Below are 7979 nucleotides of genomic sequence, written 5' to 3'. Positions count from 1 at the left end.
TTCTCAATTGATGGCAGTCACCATTATTCAAGGGGGGGGGGGGGGGGGGGGGCGGTGATGGGGTGTTTCAGGACAAAACAGTGTGACGTCGGTGGTCCTGTGTTCATCTGCATGAGCCCACACATCCTGAGGCTGGGAGCTGTACGTCACTGCAATGCACAATCATTCTTGAGAAAAGCTCTCTCTCTCTCTCTCTCTCTCTCTCTCTCTCTCTCTCTCTCGCTCTCTCTCACTCATGCATACACATATCACCTAACCACTAATAAAATTTTGGAATCCGAAGGAGATTAACAGCAAGAAGTGCTTCAAAGATGACCTCTGCTAAGTATAAGTTCCAAACCAACCAGAAAATCATCCTGAGTCTAGGATCACTACCCAAATATGGGATACATAAGTAAACATTTTTTATGGCATTTTTTAATAGGTCTTCCTCCTGCATGACTGAATCTTCAATGTGAAAAGCATGCTACATTGGTCATATGTTCTGGTCCAACATGGTATAATCGAGTTGGGTTCCGATGTGGGCATTACTTGTTAGATTTAGGTACCAGATCCAAGTCGTTGCAAGTGTCTCACAAATGGAAACCCAAAAGCTACTAAAACGGTATGCGGATTTGGATTGAGTCAAGCTTAAAAAAGAACTGTATTTCTTACCAAATAGACCGTGTTGAACACATCTGCGAGGTCTGATTGAGTCAATCCAGCTTAGGTATGGCAGTGGACCAGGGCGAGTCCGGGGAACAAGGTCTCCACCCCCATCCCATCTCAAAATCTGGACCTCCATCCCTATATATTTTAATATTTTAATTTAAAAATAATATTAAAATATTGTTTTACGTTTCATAATGCATCATGCAAAATCTGCAAATCGTGTTGTCTGGTAGGCATTGGACCTAAATAGTGTGTCCATGTGTACTTATAGCTTGAAATTAGCATGAAAGGCGATCGAGTGACCAGTGTTCTATTTAGGGATGCAAATGAGTCAGATCCAGGATGCACAACGAGCCAAGCTAGCTTGGGCTCAACTTGTTTAAGCTCGATTCGAACTTGTTCAAAAAGTAAATGAGCCAACAAGCAGTCCAGCTCAAATAAGCTCGGTAAGCCCGATTACACTCGGTTCACAAAGTTATATATAAAAAAAAATTTGATTTATATATTTATATATTTTGTTCATAAAATTATCACAAAGATGGGTCTTACGTTAGTGGACAACTCATTGGTCATTAAATAGGTGCATGAGTTCAAAACTTACCTCACCGTTTGCATCTTTTTCAAAAAAGGCATTTTACATAATTTTTAAAGAATTAAAAAACCTTTTTAAATTAAAGGTTTTCAGATCGAGCCAAGCTCGACTCAAGCCGATCCCAAGCCATGGCTGTTCAAGCTGGGCCAACTTGTTTTCCTTCACGAGTTGAGCCAGCCATATTGGTGCGTGTTGCCTGCAAGGCATTCAGTGTTGGTTTGATTGCTTGTTCAGGATTGGACATAACAGATAGAACACATGTTCCGTCTGTTTTGTAACAATTGTACTTCATCTAGCTTATTTTGATTCAAATAGAAAATCTTTTTATATATACAAAAAATTAAATATAAAAAATCCTAATCAAATCAAACCTTAAACCTCAAATAGAAAAGCCATAATTTGAAACTTGAAATGAAAAAGTCATAATTAACGACCCTAATTTGAAACCGGCCAATTTAATTGGGACAAGATTTTGGTCAGGTCACTCTGATGACGTTCATCCATATGATGAATGGCATTCCATATACCATAGCTTTTATGCTTTAGATGCCACTAACCTAGAGCATCTTCGGTTCTAAAATAGGTTGTGGATGAATAGCATGAGAAGGGCCCTTTACAAAGTACCGTTAGGGGTACCTGATCTGAGCTATACTCAGAATTTTAAGCCCTAACCCTGCTTACACCGGGAATAATTGTAGGGCATTACTGGGTTGCCCCCAGTCAACCAACTTACGACCCATCAACTGAACCGTCATCCTACTCCAGGAGTTATCCGCACCTTTGGAAGGTGGGCCACAAAAGTCAAAATGGCCGTGGGACCCTACCCAGGGTTCTTCATATATATAAACTGGTATGCACTAGGGGTGGCAATCGGGTCGGGTTGATGGGTCAGCATATCTCAACACGAACCCGACCGGTTTATTAAACGGGTCGGCTGTGGCAAACACGAACCCGACCCATTTATTAAACGGGTAACCCGACACAACACGGTTAACCCGTTTAATAAACGGGTCGGGCTAGGTAAACATGTTGGCAGGTTAGCAGACGGGTAAACGGGTTGGCGAGGACAAGGACGAGGTCAGAGAGTCGGCCGCCGAAGAGGGTGTTCACGGCAAAGGCGGCGCTGGCCGTGCTCGAGCCGAGGCCCGGAGGGCTGCAATCGCCGCGATCCCCGCACAGTTGTGGAGCGGGTCGAGGGTGAGCCTGAGGGCATCGTGAACGACAACGATGTCTCTGGGCGAGTCCTTGTAGAAGTCGGTCTCAGAGGAGCCACCGGCAAAGGCGTCGTGGACCAGGTGGTTCTGGCCATGGGGGATGGTCACGCTGCTCACCGGGAGGGTGAGCACGCTGGGGGATCCCGGCAAGTATGGGCTCGGGAACGAGCCGAAGAGTGACCATGGTGGTGTGTGGTTCACCGCAGTGGTATCTCCCAACATGGTTGTTTCTGCTCACACGCACCGGAAAGAGGTTCGAAAAAAGGGTGGTGGGGTTATCAGTTGAAGGGGTGGCGGATTTTAAGGGGTTTCAGGTTGCAGTGACGGAAGCGTCGCTCTGCGACTTTGAAATGCAAAAAACCTACTAGGAGGGTCGACTCAATATATTGGGTCAAGGAAGGGGGATGTGGTAACCCAAGGTGGGGTTTGAATTTAACCCTGGTTGCTAAAATAATATTAATGATCACCGTTTTCGTCCTTGAGGCGGTGGATTGATATTTACTGCGGGCAGAATAAATTAATTTTATGAAGAAAAACTTGTTTTTCTCGGGAGTGGGGCCACTTGTTTTGATGTGTTTTCCTTTTTCTGCCTACATTTTTGGTTAATGGCGGATATGGTCTTGGAGTTTATTAAACGGGTTGGCATACCCCCTAACAAGAACCCAACCCGTTTAATAAACGGGTTAAGTGGGTCGACCCGTCTACGACACGAACTCGTTTAAGCCAAACCCGAACCTGCCTAAGAAGCGGGTTGACGGAAATTGCCACCCCTAGTATGCACCAATATTTTTATAGATTTTTTTTTTCTAAAATTTCATCTCACAGACATGAAAACAGACTCTTAAGTCATCTGATTATGATGTATAAGAAGGGTCTTTTAAGGTTTGAAAATCAACGCCTCAAAAATTTCATAAATATTCAAGCTGACAAAATCACATTTTTTGATCCAATTAGGATGATCCAATAGTCGATTCCAAGCAAATGAATCACCCTGAAGGAATTTGCTGGATTAAATTTGCAAAAAAACCTATGAAATTTTCAGTTTATACTAATTTATATATTTTTAGTTTTCTTTTATATATATATATATATATATATATATATATATATATATATATATATATATATATATATATATATATATATATATATATACTCCAAAACAGAGAAAGGCTATGCCTGGTCATGACCGAGCTATGGCGATTGACCGGCCAGCCTGTTACCTACCAGTGCTGTCAGGTTGAAAACGATGCCACCAATCTTGATATCAATATTTTCTCAGCAAAAAAAAAAATACTCGTGACAAATTTAATAAAAAAAAATTTATAGACTTGACAAATATTACCAAATATTAACCGGTGGGGGTTCCCATACTAATAATACTGCATTTTTGGACCTTTAGAAATGGAGTTTCTATTCTCTGTCACATAGACATGCCATTTTTTGCAGTGTCTAGTGACACGATACTACATGGGAAATGACGTGATATGTTCATGACACGCAGAGACATTTTTTACTGTTTTTATGAATTTTTAATAATATAATCAACAATAAATATAAATTTACACATTAAAATAGCAAAAAATATTTTTAATCAATTAAATAATGCAAGCACTCCATGTCTTCAAGTCCTATTTTTGAAATTTGCAAAAACTCGCGTCTCAAACTTATATCGAGTCACGGTTCCTTCCCGTGTCTTTGTGACAGTTGCTGTGGTGTGTTAAACCATGGTTTATTATAATGTGGAACTCTGGTTGCTCCTGCTTATTGTAGCAACCAGGGGAAGGCTCAGCTTCAGAGTAGAGAGTGGCACGGTAGACCAGAGCGATTTTTTACTGTGTCGATTTTAAAGTTTAAATTCCATGGGTCTTAACAAGATTCAGAAATGGATATTTACTATGATCAAAATGGGACATGGCCACCTGTGTTGGGACGTTGCAAGTTCAAATCCCAATGGTATCGTTGTATAACTGGTAGGGTCTGCCTAACCCCAACTTTCCCTTCAAAAAAAATGGGACATGGTCTAGAGCAGTGTTGTGAAAAGCATTGAGGCGTAGCGATGCACTCCACCAAAAGCTGAGGCGAGGCGTAAAGCGTAAGCCTGATTTTTTTTTGAAAACTTAAAAAATATTATGAAAAATATATAAAAATACAAATAAATAAATAAATGCTTTATTGATTAAATAACAATCAATAAAAAAATAGAAAATCTCAAATAAGTACTAAAAAATATGAGATTAACATATAAAAGTAACTAAAAAACCGATTACATAACTCGAAAATATACGAGATTAACAAAAAAATGTTAAAATATACTAATAAACTGATTACATAACTGAAATAACTAAAAAATATATGAGATTAACCTACAAAAGTTAAAATATATGAGATTAACATATAAAAGTAACTAAAAAACTGATTACATAACTGAAAAATATATGAGATTAACCAATAAAAGTTAAAATGTATTAAGAAACTAATGAGTTGTGGAGCCTGATTCATAGTTTTTAACCTTACAGAAGGGGGGTTTGGGGGTTCCCCCAGTGTGGGTCTCGTTGTGCGGTTAGCGGGAGGGGGGACCGCCCTTGACGGGGGGTTATAGGGGGGCAGCGCCCCCCTAAGATTTTTTTAAAAATTCTGCAGCCCATTTCATAGGGGCAAAATTTAAAAAAAAATCCAAAAATGAATCAAAATGACCTTAGGTGTGTTGACCGCACCCAGGGTCGGGTTGACCGCACCCAGGGTCGGGTTGACCGCACCGGGTGCCCCACCCTCACCCGTGTCGCATCGCGTCGATGCGGGTGCAGCACCTGTTTGGCCGAATCCCTGTGACATAGTTGTTTGTTTTCTCTTTTAGTGAATTTGAACCCAAGATTTCTTGGTTAAGATGCCTAATTTTCAGCTAGAACTTTCAGGCTTTATATAGCATGGGAACTTCTACTAGGCCCCATACCTATGATGTCACATGCCAGTAATATGTGGTACTCCTGACACGGATCAATCGGGTTTTTTATGTAGGTTGACCCAATTTATCCATCTATTGTCTATGCTTGGCAATAACAGTGTAACTATATACTTGTTGATATTTGTCAGCTAACTATATACGTTTGTCATGCTTCAGAATTTCAGTTTGTAATTGATAATCTAACTTCATATCTAGAGCATTTTATAAAATATAAGATAATTGTGCATATATATATCACTACAAGAAAATTGTTAATTAGCGACGGAAATTAGCGACGGATTTTTTCCGTCGCTAATTAGCGACAGATTAGCTAGAGATAGAATCTGTCGCTAATTCGCGACGGATTAGCGAAGAAACAAATTTTATCGCTAATCTGTCGCTACTTAGCGACGGATTAGCGACTAAATTTTTTGTCGCTACTTTTTATTACAAGAACACCATTTTAGCGATGGATTTAGAGAGGGAACTCTGTCGTCGCTAATCCGTCGCTAATTAGCGACGGATTAGCGACAGTATATATTTCGTCGCGGTTTTTGTATTTTGATTTAGCGACGGCTTAGCGACGGAATGTTTCCGTCGCTAAGTCGTCGCTAAATATCGCGTAAATCCCTAATCCCATCCCTCTTTCTCTTTTTCCTGTTTCGCTGTATTGCTCCCGCCCGCCGCCCTCTCCCTCCCGCCTCGCCGACGATCCTCGCTGCCGACCTCCCTGCTTGGCTAGCGGCTGCGCCAGGGACTCCGAGCACCGGCGACCCGCCGCCGACCTCTTCCTCCTCCCTGTTGTTCCTCTGTGGCTGCTGCCGGGAGGTGTTGTCTCCCCTTCGCCGGCGACTCGCAACCGGCGTCCTCAGCCGCCGACGACCGACGATCCTCCCTGCAGCCACCTCTTCGCCTCCGCTCTGAGTTCCGGCGACCCAGTGCCCCCCGAGCTTCGCTCCAGGTCTCCCCCTCTCTGCTGTCGACTGCGCCGGCCACCGGCGACCTCGCCAGCCGCCGCTCCCCGTGCTTTCCGGCAGGGGGGTCGACCCCCTGCGTTTCTGGCAGGGGGTGTCGACCCCCTGCCGGAAAGGCATGGGGGGTCGACCCCCCATGCCGGAACTGCCTTTCCGGCAGGGGGTTTAACCCCCTTCCCTGCCGGAAAGGCAGGTGGTTTAACTGGCTAGGTTGAGATTTAAAATTCAAAAAAAAATTTAATTATAAAAAAAAAATTCAAATCGAAATCAACTGGCTAGGTTGAGATTTAATCAACTGTGGTTAGTTAGAGTATTTCATAAATTTTTATCAATTTGTTAGTTTGTTCTAGTTAGAGTAGTTCATAAATTTTTATCAATTTGTTAGTTTGTTAATGTCTACTGGTAGTTAGTTTTACTTCAATTTGTTTTCTTGAAATCTGGTTAGTTAGAGTATTTCAATCTATTAGTCTTTTATAATTATATTTTTCTTAGATAGATTGGTATTTAATGTTCTAACAATCAGTTAGTTAGATTAGGGCTATTTGAATTCTTTATGATAGTGGTGGTTAAACGGAGTTCACATCTTTTCTAGTAAACTAATTGATTGATTTACTATTCCTTTGCTAAGTAGTTCAGATTAGAAATTGTCTATGACTTTATGTTAGTCGACTGGTTCAACATGTTATAGCTGGTTTGTTAAATTAGCATCTTCTAGTTAGATTTGGCTTAACATATATACTATTTTTCTTTTCTCTTCTTTCAATTAGTTAGAGTTGTTTTAATTTGTTTTAATTTTTTTAGTTAGTGTTTCATCTTGTTTCATGATTAGTTAGTTTGTTACTTAATTTGTTTTGTTTTTGTGCATATTTTTCAACGGAACCAACTCGTGCTCGGCCACCTGTGGTAAGTAAATGACAAAAACAATGCAAATCGGGTAAATACCCGTGGTGAGTAAGTGATGCAAACGTATCACATGTTATTTAATTTATTGAATGCAACACTTTATTGTTCACACACTCACTTAGTTGTTGATATCTAGGACTGCTTTGTTGGAGTTCGGAGATCATGCTGAGCATGATTTTAATGTAGAAATATGGAAGTGTTCTTATTTTTGGAGTACGGAGTCCATGCTAAGCATGGTAGTAGTTAGTGAGATATTGAAGTGTGTTTGCTGCAGGTACATGTTTGCCATTTTTTTGATATGAATGATTATGATGTATTGCAATGTTTGATGTAATTGTATCCATGCTTGCATGTAGTTACTTTCAATTTGATTTTGACTTCCATGTGAAATTTTATAATAAAAGCATGCTTCAAATGATTGTATCATGTCATTAATAGTTTGCACATGAAAATATTAAGTTATCAATGCATGCATCAAAATTCTTGTTATTGTTTGACATAGTATATTGCATGATAAATTTGATATTTTCTTCATTGTCGCATTCTGATTGTTTTTTTCTTAATTCGTTAGGATACTATTCGTAACATCATACGACAGAATGACTGCAAACCGTGAATGGATGTACCGTAGGATAGTGGACAATGAGTTATCGCATGAATATATGGATGGTGTCGATAGTTTTATTGAATTTGCAACGGCG

This window comes from Nuphar pumila, chromosome 14, assembly GCF_984573655.1.
Source record: "Nuphar pumila chromosome 14, dmNupPumi1.hap1.1, whole genome shotgun sequence".
Lineage (NCBI taxonomy): Eukaryota > Viridiplantae > Streptophyta > Magnoliopsida > Nymphaeales > Nymphaeaceae > Nuphar > Nuphar pumila.
This window is presented reverse-complemented; position numbering follows the sequence as displayed.